General features: G+C 39.9%; 1 long non-coding RNA gene across 2 annotated transcripts in view; it reads right to left on the reverse strand.

Annotated features, from left to right (window-relative positions):
- LOC140674548 (uncharacterized) overlaps window positions 1–2,262 on the reverse strand; it is a 9,998-nt gene extending 7,736 nt beyond the window's left edge. The window contains exon 1 of one of the 2 annotated variants that reach the window (XR_012048246.1): window positions 2,170–2,262. This is a non-coding gene — a long non-coding RNA (uncharacterized lncRNA). Of the gene's footprint in view, window positions 1–708 lie in introns of both variants that reach the window. The other variant, XR_012048247.1, reaches the window with a different exon arrangement.
- Between the last annotated feature and the right edge of the window lie 14,140 nt (window positions 2,263–16,402).

Raw genomic sequence — 16,402 nt, forward strand, 5'->3', positions numbered from 1 at the left:
TATGCTTTCGGAAAGTTCTTCTCGACGGCTTATATTTTGATCGCGTTGCTGTAGTTGAGCTACTTGTCCGTTAAGAATTGTATTGCGTAGCGCATTTCTCTTAACATTGTGGATGTAGAGTCGTTTGTCGATTCTTCTCGCGGTTGTATCGGTTGATTAATTGTTCGTCGCAATCGTGCGATCTCGTCTACCGCGTCAGTAGACACGTTTGCGGAAGTAGACGTGCGGGGATTTTGAGCTTCTGCCATCTCGCGCGTTCGTGCGTAGATTTCTTCGAGATCAAAAATCTCGCTCTCGTAAGATGTCAACGAAAATTCTCGCCGGAGTGATACCTGGCTTGGAGTTCGACTAAGATACGGTCTCGTTCGTCTGGTTGAGTCGTGTAAATCGTCAGTGGGGTCAGTCGGATTATTTTCAACAAAACTCGCGTCGAAACTCGTAAATGGAAATTCGCGTTCTGTTATAACATTGCTCGGTAGCTTTATGTCGCTATCACTCGAGTATCGAGTTTCGAGATTCCGTCGGACACTATCTCGTATGTCTCGGAGCGCTTCTACTGCTATACTTGCGGGACTTAATTCACAATATTTGATAGCTCGATTTGTTCGTTCGCTAAGCAATCACGACTTATTTGCTATCGGTTTCGGTACGTTTCTTTCTTCCGATATTCACGCAAATTTAATTAAAATTAATTTGGTTCGAACTTACAGTAGTAGTATCGCTCGCATATTCGCTCGCTGTCTCGCTCGGTTTCGCTGACGCTGTGTCCTTCGCTCGGCGGCTGATAAGGCTGGCAGTCGCGTTCCGGCGGCGATGCGTCGTCGATGGAGTTGTCGTAGGTCGGGCGGCTTGGCGGCTCACGTCCTTGCTCCAATCCTGCGATGCTCTGTTTTCTCGTAGTCCGTAGTCGTCTGCTCTGCACGTGGTTTTTCCTTAACTTCTTGGTATTCGTCAGTGTGTGCTAACTTTCTGACGTGCCTGCCTATTTATGCACTTTTTATTTTATTGCAGGACTTGCACGACGGTCGAGGTACCAACTTCCTAAGGTCCACCGGGGAATTCTCAGGATCCCACCGCTGCCACCAGATTTGTTGTGCCTCCGGGAGAGGGCACAGGGATTCGAGGATTTTCTGAAAAGACCGGCGAACGGTTCCTCTCCTTTTATTTGTTCTCCTAATTCTTCTTTAAAATTTTTATTAAACTTCTTTTATAATCTTCATATAACTTGCTCAATAAACGATATTCTAACTAGAATCTATAGTATGATATTTTGTCACTGTGTCTAGCGTACGTATTTACACTCGCGTGTATTATCGGTTAAAGGGAGAGAGCAGTATCTTTCGTATACTCTGTCGTACAGGTAGTCTAATACGCGTCGACTTATCTGCGGCGCGCGTATATCTCTTAGTTATTCGTGTATCTCGTTTTATTTAATAACTGCCTGTGACGATTATCATTCGTTAGGATCCTTTTTTACGACTGCCCGTCGCTTCATCGCGGCGGGTGTTGTTCTTCCCTTCGAACTGCATGGTTTTTCGGAGGGGATCCCTTAGCAACATGATCAAATATGGTTATGTTGCTGAATTCGCGTTTTAGTGCAGGCGAGGAAGTTCAAAGTCAAATTTCCTCGCTTGTACTTTTTGCAATTCGGCGACACCTTTCCGGTGCGTCTCCGAAAGCACTTTCCGGTCTCGCGCTCGGTCTCGGGCGCGCGTGGCTCGCTGCGTCAGCGGCTCGCGCGATTATCGCTTCGGTCGCGATGCATTCCTGCATCCTTATGATTATATGTATATATATATGTATTCATTAATTAAATATATAGCCTTTTCTAGGACTATAACAATGAGATGGGAGGGTATACGCTGGAAATAGAATTTAGTATTTTTACAGCTGTATCAGTTTCCTTGTAATCATAAGTGAAGGAGATGTTAGGATTAGAATGATGAGACGAGGAAGAAGATCCTCCCGGATCTGATGCGGAAGCAGCGAGATGCATGGTGACTTCGTGAGGAGGAGGGGGAATGGCGGACAATGCCGCGTGATGCGCATAAGGCGCTAGGCTATTAGTGCGAAGCAGATTCGTAATTATAACTTTGTCCACTTATGGAAATGAGAGATTTGAGCAATTGAAATAGAAATATCTTATGCAAAAACACTTTAATCACTAACTATAGCCGATCAAACTAAGCAGCCAAGAGCGGGCGATGTACACCGTCTCGGTTCTCGAACAGCACTCCGAAGTGACAGGCGGCCATTACGTGGTGGAGCGTTCACAAGGCACGTTCACAAGTAGGACGGATCCATGTGCGCCACGAATACGGCGGACATATGTACTGCATGTGGCAGGCGAGTGTCATGCATATGGCGGATAGTATTAGATACACCTTTAGATAGAATAACAAGTGACTCAAACCTTATATGGCGGGAAAAAGCATAGAGTGGTGCTCACCAATAGGAGATGAGGAGAGACCTCAAAAATAGATAGTACGGGCGCAACTTTTGATGGTTGCGCAGTAGTAACTGGAGCACAGTTCGGGATGCGCGAGGGAATTTTTGAGACCTGATAGGCCCCCCCATATGCCATTAAGGGTCTAAATCAGTTTCTGATGCGCATTGAATTTTGGGTCACCAGAGCGCATGCGCATTGTTATACTCGCTATATAGGTGCCCTGGCGTTCCCTAGGACATAGCTGGAAGCACGTCTTTAGATAAACGAGAAATATAGTAGCACGCGTACTTCATTCTCATTACCATAATTGGACTTGTACACGCACCGGCATAAATGGTGTCCATCGGTAAATGTGTATGTACGTACGTGTATGACAACCGAGAGCATCACATACACATGCAGCGCGAACATACGTGTCACTTGAAGCGCGGCGGAGTTCATGCAGCGGAGAAGAAAAAAGTGGGAGGCAATCCGATGTTGCATCCTTAGCGCAAGCCGCACGATCGAGAGAGAAAGCATGAAAAGACGTGATGCCGATTAGTGGTGTCCAGTAGCACTGCCTCACTCACTCTACGCTTGAATACAGGAGGAATGAGCGAGAGAGCTATAGGACACCGCGTTGTCTCTATATGCGTCTCGTTCGCTCTCGCGCTTATGTCATGCTTTCTTTCTTATTCCTTCAAGAAACGTTGCTGAACCCTGCGCATCGAATGCCGGCATTCGTAAAATTATAATTATATTATATTAATATCAGAAGTTCGGTTTCATATATAGCAAAAAAACATGATTATTCTAATTAAATATTAATTTATTTATGATTGCGTATTTTTTTTCTATTTATGTAAAAAAATTTGGTAAAAAATATATATATACATGTATCATTATGAGTAATTTTGAGATTTACTAGAACAGTAATTGTAAACTTACATCCGTTTGTAATTAAATTTATAATTACATATAAATAAATGTGTAGAAATGATAATTCGTCATATAAAATATTTTTCGTAATTGTATTATTACAAAACTAAAATTTTAAATTCCCGATAAAAAATTTCTTATGTATAGTTATGCAGAATTGAATATTATTATACAGGATTCAACACAATTATGTAAAAATATGTATAATTATTATAGATGACATCGTATAAAACGTTACGTATATTTATATATAAATGGATTGATAGCTACAATTAGAATTATGTATATGTAAGCTTATACATACTTATACATAATGCCTGCAACATTTTATGTATAATTATTAATAATTATATATAATTATATATAAAATGGACAAATTTCGTATATAAATTTGTATAATTAGATACGATTATTTTTGTCTCATTATATATAAAAATTTTTTACCGGGTTATAACATAATATCGATATCTGATCGAATTCATGGTTTGTCACAAATGAACCAACGAGCATTTAACTGTAAATTTACAATACTTATATAAAAATGTAACTAATTTAGGGAAGATAACGTTATGCTGCGTAATATTACAAAAATTTAGATATCTTCATAAAATTTTTTTAAATATTAATGATTAAATTATACATATATTAATATTAAATATTAATTTAAAGTAAATTAAAAACTATTTTCTCTTTTTTTTTTATTTATTTTCATAAATACATATATATATATTTTTATATATAATTATATATAAAATATAAAATAAAAAAATATATATATATATATATATATATATATAGAGAGAGAGAGAGAGAGAGAGAGAATTTATATATAAAAAATATTATATATATATATATATATAATTTTATAGAATTATATATACTGTTACGTCCGTGTCAGCTGTGAGGAAATCGATATATCGATCGGTCAAAAGTTTGAAAGAAAAACGAGCGTCGCAAGAAGACGAGTCTGCTTTCGGACGTAACACTTTATATATATATATACAGAGTATACGAACGAGTGAGACGTTTATAGACGCGTATACTCTGTATATATATATATATATATATATATATATATATATGTATATGCTCTGTGTATGGGCGTCTCACTCGTTATATATATAGACGCCTGTAGACGCGTATACTCTGTATATATTTATATACATATATATATACAGAGCATATATATATATATATGTATATGCTCTGTATATATATATATATATATATATATATATATATATATATACAGAGTATACGAACGAGTGAGACGCCTATAGACGCTTCTCCTCGCGGTGTGAAAGTTTTATTGGCCCTGAAAAGGGCCGATCGTGGGACAAGCGCGGAAGCTGCATTTCATTTAATAGTCTGTCCAGTATCCGTCCCGGTCAATAACTTGATTGAGTCGATTTGGTATCGAATCAATCAAGTTTGCGAGAAAATCTGGTCGATGCCGAAGCCCTTCCCAGACTTCTCTCGCATGGTTAACTAACGCTGCTACCGTCCTCTCCCGTCTTGGTTCCCATCGTTGAACCATTTGTGCCCAGACATTTTTGATCAAATTTAGATCTGGTGAACGTGCAGGCCAGTTGACCAATTGAATCTCCGGATGATCCCGAAACCATGCCCATGTTTCATGTGAGGTATGGACTCTGGAGTTATCCTGCACTAACCGTATAACTGGTACATCCTCTGCGGGATAGATTGCGCGTACTGAAGGAAGAAGAACATCCTCCAGTATGCGAATATAGTCCGCAGAGTTCATCCGCGAGGGAATTTGCATTTCGGAATTTGGATTTCGGGAACTGCAATCGGCGAATTGGTACAAATTCCCTCGCGGATGAACTCTGCGGACTATATTCGCATACTGGAGGATGTTCTTCTTAGTTAACCATGCGAGAGAAGTCTGGGAAGGGCTTCGACATCGACCAGATTTTCTCGCAAACTTGATTGATTCGATACCAAATCGATTCAATCAAGTTATTGACCGGGACGGATACTGGACAGACTATTAAATGAAATGCAGCTTCCGCGCTTGTCCCACGATCGGCCATTTTCAGGGCCAATAAAACTTTCACACCGCGAGGAGAAGCGTCTATAGGCGTCTCACTCGTTCGTATACTCTGTATATATATATATATATATATACAGAGCATATATATATATATGTATATGCTCTATATATATATATGTATATAAATATATATATATATATATATATACAGAGTATACGCGTCTATAGGCGTCTATATATATAACGAGTGAGACGCCTATACACAGAGCATATACATATATATATATATACAGAGTATACGCGTCTATAAACGTCTCACTCGTTCGTATACTCTGTATATATATATATAAAGTGTTACGTCCGAAAGCAGACTCGTCTTCTTGCGACGCTCGTTTTTCTTTCAAACTTTTGACCGATCGATATATCGATTTCCTCACAGCTGACACGGACGTAACAGTATATATAATTCTATATAATTATATATATATATATATAATATTTTTTATATATAAATTCTCTCTCTCTCTCTCTCTCTATATATATATATATATATATTTTTTTTTTTATTTTATATTTTATATATAATTATATATAAAAATATATATATATGTATTTATAAAAATAAATAAAAAAAAAAGAGAAAATAAATAGTTTTTAATTTACTTTAAATTAATATTTAATATTAATATATGTATAATTTAATCATTAATATTTAAAAAAATTTTATGAAGATATCTAAATTTTTGTAATATTACGCAGCATAACGTTATCTTCCCTAAATTAGTTACATTTTTATATAAGTATTGTAAATTTACAGTTAAATGCTCGTTGGTTCATTTGTGACAAACCATGAATTCGATCAGATATCGATATTGTGTTATAACCCGGTAAAAAATTTTTATATATAATCAGACAAAAATAATCGTATCTAATTATTCAAATTTATATACGAAATTTGTCCATTTTATATATAATTATATATAATTATTAATAATTATACATAAAATGTTGCAGGCATTATGTATAAGTATGTATAAGCTTACATATACATAATTCTAATTGTAGCTATCAATCCATTTATATATAAATATACGTAACGTTTTATACGATGTCATCTATAATAATTATACATATTTTTACATAATTGTGTTGAATCCTGTATAATAATATTCAATTCTGCATAACTATACATAAGAAATTTTTTATCGGGAATTTAAAATTTTAGTTTTGTAATAATACAATTACGAAAAATATTTTATATCACGAATTATCATTTCTACACATTTATTTATATGTAATTATAAATTTAATTACAAACGGATGTAAGTTTACAATTACTGTTCTAGTGAATCTCAAAATTACTCATAATGATACATGTATATATATATTTTTTACCAAATTTTTTTACATAAATAGAAAAAAAAATACGCAATCATAAATAAATTAATATTTAATTAGAATAATCATGTTTTTTTGCTATATATGAAACCGAACTTCTGATATTAATATAATATAATTATAATTTTACGAATGCCGGTATTCGATGCGCAGGGTTCAGCCACGTTTCTTGAAGGAATAAGAAAGAAAGCACATAAGCGCGAGAGCGAACGAGACGCATATAGAGACAACGCGGTGTCCTATAGCTCTCTCGCTTATTCCTCCTGCATTCAAGCGTAGAGTGAGTGAGGCAGTGCTACAGGACACCACTAATCGGCATTACGTCTTGTCATGCTTTCTCTCTCGATCGTGCGGCTTGCGCTAAGGATGCAACATCGGATTGCCTCCCACTTTTTTCTCCTCCGCTGCATGAACTCCGCCGCGCTTCAAGTGACACGTACGTACGCGCTGCATGTGTATGTGACGCTCTCGGTTGTCATACACGTACATACATACACATTTATCGACGGACACCATTTATGCCGGTGCGTGTACATATATTATATAAGGTTATCTCTTGTTGTTCGCGATACATACGTCTATTTATTAATTGATCGCAATACTCGTAATGTAAATACGTTTCGTTGTTTCCTGTTGATCGCGATACTCGCACTTTATCTGTTCCGTTTTTTGGATAGATAGTAATAAGTAAATAGTTGTAGATGGGTTTTTCTAGTTGAATTAGTATAAGGTCAAGCTCGTAGCCTAGGGTGTGAGGGCGTGCCCGGAGGCTTGTGGCTGCGGCGAGCATAATAGGCGCAGTCTTAAACGACTCCTGGGAGCACCGGCCGACATCCCCAGTGAAGCTAGACTTATCTAGGCAAGCGGCTCTGCCCAAACGAACGACCCTTTCCGATACATCTCGTAGGATCAAAATGGAATTAGAAAATAATACAAAAAAAATCAATCAAAATTGGAACAGAAGAAGCGGCTGCTGGTATCTCGACGACTGCTGATAATACAGGAAGTACTTCACACATAGAAGGACTGAGCACTCCGGCGACTCATGTAATCACGGACTAGCTCGTTTGCAAGACAATCGATAGTCTACCGCCTCCGATAGACGACGTGTTTGCTACCCCGAAATCAGTTATCCCAGAGGACACAGTTGAACCGTCTCCCTATCCATCTCCACCTCAGGAAGAGAATGTTAGGAAGAACCTACAGGAAGAACATGACAGCGACATGGAGACTGAAATCCTCAGACCGAAAAGGAAAGCACGACTGTTTACAGACGAGAAAACGGATGATGAGAAAGCAGGGCCAAGCATTCAAAAGAAAAAGCGAACAGTAACAGGAAGCCTTATTGACCTTACGGACCTATTGTGCGGTATGTCCAACACTGCTGATGGTATCGAGCAGAAGAGAGCCGTCGTTGAAGAGGGCCCCTTTTTAAAAAAGGGGAAAAAGACGATTGCGGAGCAAATGAGAAAAGCTCCCAGAGATCTTGATATCTTGAGGGATCTTCCGTCCCTTCGATTGAGAGCGAATGCCTTCGGCTGAGTAGATGACATAAATATTATTAGGAAAAGGAGCAAAAACCTTAAGGGGCCCTTGAGCGGTTGGATCACCGAAAGACTGGCATCCATAGGTGAAGCGGTAAAGATACTCGCAGAGAGAGACGAGGACAAGGGAGACCCGGTGACTCTGAAGAAGAGGAATCTTGAGCTGAGGTTGCGGGCTACAAAAGAGAGGTAGCTCTGCTGAGGAGCGATATAGAGAAAATGCAACAGGTGATTGAGAACCTCCAGGCCACGATCATCAAAGAGCAGACCCATAAGACCTTCACGGTGGAACGGGTGAATAAAGGAACCTCACCGATGAGTGACCTAGAGACGAGATTGGAGAGAACTAGGAACCCCGAGTATTCGGTGGAGTTTCCCCCGTTGCGCCCTTCGGCTAATAAAGTCAGATTCTCGGAATCTAATTATTTGAAAGCAATAGCAGATAAAACAGATGATAATAGGGTAACTGAACCGTCTGCGGGAAGGAGCGATACGTATATTGAGCCCCTCAAGCCACAGAGGATGCCGAGGGCTAGGGCTCCCCCAAGAATAATAAGTAATATTCAGGTAGCTCCCCCTGGGACGGCTGGTTCGAGAGTCAAACGGGTTAATAGCGAGGACACTGCTGATATGAGCGCGAGCGAGTCATCTGGATGAGTCTCATCCAAAACAAATCGCAGGAGGAAACAACCCAGGAAAAACCGAGGTAAACAGAAGGATCCATCAGTCATCCAGGAAAAGACCGAATCAATAGAAAGACCAGCGAAGACAGCGCAACCTGGACCCAGGCGCAGGGCCCCCACGACCTCGGCGGTCGTCATCAGGGGAAGAACTGAGGGCTTCTCATACGCGGACACTATCAGGATGGCCAAACAGAAGATATCTCTGCAGGAATTGGGAATTGAGAAATCCAGGATCCGTACATCCACCAATGGGGATGGATAATTAAGATAGCTGGCCCCAATAATAGGAAGAAGGCTGAGAATCTCTAAACCAGGTTAACCGAAGTAATTGGAGAGGATGCCACTATTACCCGGCCGGTTGTCCAGGGCGAGTTTAGACTAATAGGATTCGATGGTTCGGTCAGGACGGAGGATATCCTTAGTGAGCTCTCAAGATTAGGTAACTGTAGTAACGAGGAGCTTAAAATGGGAGAAATCCGGCCCATGAGGATAGGTCTATTTATGACCTGGGTGTAATGTCCACTAGCTGTGGCGATTAGAATATCAAAGACACCTAAAATTAGGATAGGCTGGATAGTTGCGCAAGTCGAGTTACTTAAGGCGAAACCCACCCAATGCTATAAGTGCTGGGACTTTGGACATGTTAGAGGTAGGTGCAGGTCCTCGGTCGATAGGTCAGGAAATTGCTTTAGATGTGGCGAACAGGGACACCAGGTATCCGGTTGCCCCAATCCCATTGATTGTCTCCCCTGTAGATAATTGGGACTAGATTCTGGGCATCGAATGGGTGGTTATCCATGCGGAGCTAGCAGAAAGGTTGAAGAGAGACAATCCTCGACAATCGCTAATGGTGCGATATGAAAGTTATTCAGTGTAATCTGAACAATAGTAGAGGGGCCTTTGATCTTTTAAGGCAATATGTCGCGGAAATGGGTATCACGCTGTGCATGATCTCCGAACCGGCTCGGATTTCAACAATTCCGAACTGGTATGAGAGTCTGAACGGACATTCGACGATGTTTTACTGCCCTGGAAATTCCCGTGTTCCCTGTAGACTGGTCTGTCGGAAGAGGAACTCTTGACGGTATCCATAGGTGGCGTATCGGTGATTTTGGCCTATATCTCGCCAAACATTGATCGACGAGAATTCTCGAAGATAATCGAAGAAATCGGCAATGAGGTACGATGTCTCGATAATAATATCCTGATTTGCGGGGACTTCAACTCTAAATCAGCCCTATGGAGCGCCCGACTCACGGACCACCGTGGTAGACTTTTGGAAGACCTGGCGGTCAAGTTTGATCTTAAGATAGCCAACCGAGGTAAGGAGCCTACCTGTGTCCGCCCTCAGGAGGATTCTATCGTGGATCTGACTTGGGCCACCCCGGGACTGCTTGGACAAATCGTTGATTGGAGGGTTAGGCCGCAAATCGAGTCACTATCAGATCACCAGTATATCACCTTCAGGGTTGATCGGTTTCCTGTGTCCTATAAAAGTTCTATCATCACCAAGATTTATCCCAGATGGAAGTGGGAGAGGATGGACATTGACAAATTCCAGGCGACTCTTCTCTGGTATAGCGCGGACGACGAGGAAGCAGGACCAGAAGAAAAAACAGAACCGCTCGCGCGGGCATTGCGCGATGCCTGTGATTCGAGCACCCCAAGAAGCTCTACTCGACGAGGGAGGGACGTGGTATATTGGTGGAATGACCAAATTGCCGAACAGAGGCTCAAGACGACCAAGGCCAAGAGATCGTGGCAATGCCACCTACGGAAAAAGATCAAAAACAACAGCTATGAACGAATCCTGTGTCGACTACAGGTCTCCTACCGCAGGGAGAGACGAAAACTCAGGAAAGCGATTGCTAGAGCTAAGAGCAAATCGTGGCAAGAGCTCATTGATACTATTAATCGAGATCCATGGGGCATATCATATAAGTTGGTGTTAAATAGATTGAGTTGAACCGGTCCAACTTCGAGACCCTCGAGCATGGAAAATCGGTCGGTCTGATGAAAGGGTTATTCCCCTATGCCGTTGACACGGCTGCACCTTTGGGTACTCGACGAAGAGAAGATCGTTCGTCTAACCGGTTCTATGAGGTCACACTACAGGAAGTAAAAGAAGTCTTGAGGAGGAAGGCGGTGAGTAACTCAGCACCTGGCCTGGATGGAATCCCGGTCAAAATAATCAAGAAATGCCTGGATGAGTTTTTGAACTCCATCCGCTCAACCTTCTTCTAGTGTTTGAGAGATGGAGTTTTTTCCAAAATCTGGAAGAAGGTCAAATTGGTCTTAATACCCAAGGGGGACGACTCCTCTGGGAGGGATCTTAAAGTTCGTCTGATTTGCCTGCTGGATGATCTGGGCAAGTCCCTCAAGCGCCTCATTATTGAGCGCATGAGGAAGGAGGAGGCAACTAACGGCTTCACGGCGTTGGCAAAACATCAATACGGTTTTAGGCGGGGAAGGTCTACTATCGGCGCCCTTCAACTGGTCAAGTCCACGGTGGAGTCTGCAATCGAGAAGGGGGGCTACGCGATTACCATCAGCCTCGATATTAAAAACGCTTTCAACACCATCCCTTGGCAGGTGATTGAGAGGGCCCTCGTCAAAAAGAGATACTCGAAATACATACGACGCGTTATAACGGGGTATCTTTCTGAGAGATCCGTGGAATTTCCAACCGAGAGGGGAATCGAGCTGGTTCTGATGAGTGCGGGAGTCCCGCAAGGTTCGGTCCTCGGACCACTTCTATCGAATATAGGATTCGAATCCGTCCTTAGTCCTGGTAGGGAGGAGAGACGCCTGGTGGTATGTTTTGCGGACGATACCCTGGTTCTGGTGGAGGCTAGCTCCCTGGCGGAAACCATAGATAGGGCCAACCACCAACTCGAGATCACGGTGAGTAGAATAAGATCGTTAGGGCTAACCGTAGCAATACATAAAACGGAAGCAGTCTTATTTTGGCCGCGAGGAAAGAAGCCGGAGCGGCTACCCTCGATTAGACTAGATGGTGAGACTATCCCGATCAAGGAATACATGAGGTACTTGAGGGTAATGATAGACCAAATTAAACTTTCATCCCCATTTTGAATTCGTGGAACAGAAGTTGTCGAAAATGTCGCGCGCACTTGGAAAATTGATGCCCAACCTTAGGGGACCCAGCGAGAATAAGAGGAGGCTGTACGCAGGGGTATTGTCATCTGTATGTATGGCGTCCCGGTCTGGTATAAGGCACTTAATAGGACAAAAGAACATCAGAGAGCCTTTAATCAGGCGTGGAAACAGGTGGCAATCCAAGTCATCTCGGCATATAGGACAGTTTCTCTGGACGCTGCCCTTCTTCTTGCTAGGATTCCACCGTTGATTCTCCTGGCGGAAATGAGGAGTAAAACGTACGACAGGACACTAGAACTACGCAGAAGGAAGCAACAACTGACAAAACGACAGATCAGGACCAGAGACGAGGAAACGGTGTCATTAAGAGAAGAATGGATGAACAGCCTGCTGCAGAAAGGAAACTGGGGGCGAGTTACCCTGGAGGCCGTTGTCCCGGAGTTTGAGCTATGGATGAGCAAGGGTCATAGTCAGACTTCCTTCCATCTGACGCAGCTCCTCACTGAGCACGGGTGCTTTTCAGCATACTTGTATAAGATTGGATAAATAGGGAACCTCAGATGTGCCAGCTGCGGATCCTCGGCACTGGACACCACGGACCACACGTGACGAACCTGTACAAGATGGCAGGTGAACAGGAGGGAACTGATGGACGTTATTGGCCCGGACCTGTTCTTACAGGGAATTGTCTCAGCGATGTTGAGAGGCGACAAGTGTTGGGACGCGGCCTCGTCATTCACAAATACTGTGATACAAATAAAGGAGGAAGAGGAGTGGGTCCGCGAGAATTCAGCTTAACCCTGGAACAAGTAACGCTGCCCCTGTCGCCAGCGACGAGGAGATAACATAGAGACAATAGAACATAGAGGCAACAGTATCCACGATGGTTACAATGTAAATAGGTGTTAATATGTAAATAGCGGGATAGGGACATATATAATTCTCACTCAGTATTATCGTAACCTCCCGTAGACATAAGGATAACTCACCTAACTAATAGGAATAAGATAGGCTAAGTTAATTTCTTTAAATAGGTAGCAATATCTAATAACTAATAACTAGGCTTAGTTAGTAATAGCGGGCTCTCCCATGCGAGCTAATTTTGTCCGGGTACCTGGCCAACTGGGCCAACTAGAACTTCGGTGATAGTTTGGCGGTAGCCTTATGGATTGATGCAGATGACTCAGCGATTGCAGAGTACACAGTACACACCAACTATGGACCGCTGACAATCTACCTACCGGAAAGCTACGGAATGAGACTGAGTTGGTTATCCTTAACTATACTTTGCCATTTCACAAAGAAGATCCAGGGAATCTTCGGGAAAACCTGATGTTCCTTCGGGTCAACACCGATGGACCGGTGAAGAGGACCTCCACGCCATCCTAGATCCCCATTCAGTCATCCCCGGCCCTCCAAAAAATGGGCCTCTTCGGTCAGGAACTGACGATAAGCTACAACAGAAGGATGCTGGACAAGCGCAACATCCGTCCGGGTCGCGGAAGAATGTTCGCGCGTACCCGTGGCCCGGACACTAGGAGAGATATAGCAGGACTTACTTACGTGGGCGGGTCTTGAACCCGCCCACCGGGGGGAGGTTTTAGTTGGTAGGACTAGCCGGGCGTTTGCGCTGACGGGCTAGGTGAGTCCAACACTGTCTATCCGGGCGTGCCTAAATGCATTTCCTCCTCCCACCGCTGATAAAACAAAAAAAAGGCTGACTTTCCACCTCCTCGATGGTGCGCCAACTTGACGTGGTGGGGAGGCTCTGTCCCGAAGCTCCGGGAAACCGGAGTAAAGGGATAGCTAAGAGCGCACCGATAGCCGGATATCCTCTTGGACCCCGGCTCGGGCAGGTATGCATAGAACCGGTATGCATACCTGTGTGCAGAGAAGCCAAATTCAGGGTGCGCAACATGCCAAATAGAGGGGATACGCCGGTAGAAGAGATGGACGGGATCCGATAGCGCACACTGCTAATTGACCAATGAACATTAGAACCTTCTGATTGGCTAGCCGTGCTGGTTACCCTAGGCATCGGTCAATATGTATGGTTGTGTGCTATCGGGATGTGTGCTAACGGGACCCTCCCGAAGGGATGATGCACACAAGCGGGAACCGCGTACATGTGTCTTTGGAAATTCAGTTAGCTTCGGATAATAGAAAAAAAAAGATGTAGTTTCCTGTCTCTTTTCTACCAAACCGACGATGAAAACGACAGCAATGCTGCTCCATTCTGCTGTTCGCTTTCCCATTCTTCATACGCGCAACAGTTAATAGGGCGAAATGCTTTCTCAAGAATTATTTAAAAAATGATTAATAATATGTATAACATTAAAATTATAACTATAAATTATAAATTATATCATTAAATTAAAATTAAATTAAATTAAATTTGAAATTAATATTAATATTAATATTTTTAATAAATTATTCAACTGTTAAATTGATTAAATATTTAATTCTATACATAAAAATTTAATAATTAAATAATTATAAATAATTTAATATTAAAAATATTAAATAATAATAATATTAATATTATATTTAATTTTATTTAATTTTAATTTTAATAATTTAATTTATAAATAATTTTATGAAAGAGACTATAAATCTCGGAAAAGCATTTAACACTCACGCATATTAAGAACCAAGCAGCGTTGTACTAAAAAATAATAATAGTAACAAATATTAGTAATAAGAAACTATATATTTATAGAAAATATAATATAATAACGATTACATATTTAATTTAATTTTACTTTTTTATACGCGTATATATTTGTAACACAATACGACACATAAATATATACTCATCATACGTATCGTTTTGACAGTATTAAAATAACAAATGATGGTGAGTTTCCACACCACCCGTGAGGTATCACCAATGGCGCGGTTGGTTTTTTTTAAATGGACCTTCGCCTGGAGCCCTGTTATACCACATTATATTATATTGCATTATATTATGTTGCATACGAATGCCGTACAGACAAGATATCTTTTACACACCTATTTTTTTCAAATGTGATATCTTTTGCAGACAAGATAATTTTTACATATTTGTTCTTTGCAAAAATGTTGTCTTTTATAAACAAAATATCTTTTACACACTTGTTTTTTTAAAGTGTGGCGTTTTTTACAGACAAAATATCTAATACATCTGTTTTTTTAAATGTGGTGTCTTTAATAAACACCTCTTTACACATCTTTTTTAGGTATGGTGTCCTTCAAATATTAAAATAAAAATAAAATAAAATAAAATATGTAAAATTAAAATAAAAATATATAATTAATAAATTATTAAATAAAATAAAAAATAAAAATAAAAAATTAAGTAATAAAACAAAAAAAAATAAATAAATAATTAATAAAATAATAAAAATAAATAAATAAATAATTAATAAAATAATAAAAACAAAGAAATAATTAATTAATAAAATAAATAATTTAATTATTTGTTTATTATTTTGAAGAGGAATCAGCTTCGTCAGCATCCGCAGCATATAATCTTAAAATACTTTTTTTTTCTTAACAGCGGAAGTATATAAATTATCTACTGACATAAGAGACAAATGTTTTTTGTCAATTGTCATGTTTAAAACTGTTTCTCCCTTCGTTTTTAATGTTGATTTAAACACGCAAATAGCATTAACAGAAACTGACGAAAATTTATTTTGCTTTTTAGTTTTAACATTATTTAAACAAGAAAACATTCTTTCCGAATCGGCATTTGAATTTGAAAGTGATCTAATGCTACTTATAAGTTTTGTTAAACTTAGATATTTAGCAATATTATTAATATACCGACGTTGTAAAATTTCTTTCCACATATCGTCGAAATTTAATTTAGAGAGACTTTTTTTCTTCCATTGTAAAATCTAATGGTAACGCAATCCATTCTTGCTTTAAACCATTTTCGTCAATACCGCCGAAAGTTTTAGCCACGAAAGAAACATCATTGAAAGATGTTTCTCTATTATTACTGACTAAACTTACACATGATTGAAAAACTTTTAATTTTGATAAGAATATATCATTTATAGGTAATTTTTGACGAATTTCCTCTGCAGCAGTCACATAAAATGTTAAACATTTTTCTCGAATAGTTGTAATTATGTTTATGTGACCTTTTATTATTAATTCGTTAAAATATTCTTCACATTCTGATTCTAAACTAATTTCACTAAGAGCTTTTTGATTTTGTTGTAGAGAGAATATAATATCTGGAGAAAATGGTTTTAAATGTTCTTCTTTTAAAAAATTTTGCCAAATT

Source organism: Anoplolepis gracilipes, chromosome 16, assembly GCF_047496725.1.
Source record: "Anoplolepis gracilipes chromosome 16, ASM4749672v1, whole genome shotgun sequence".
Classification (NCBI taxonomy): Eukaryota; Metazoa; Arthropoda; class Insecta; order Hymenoptera; family Formicidae; genus Anoplolepis; species Anoplolepis gracilipes.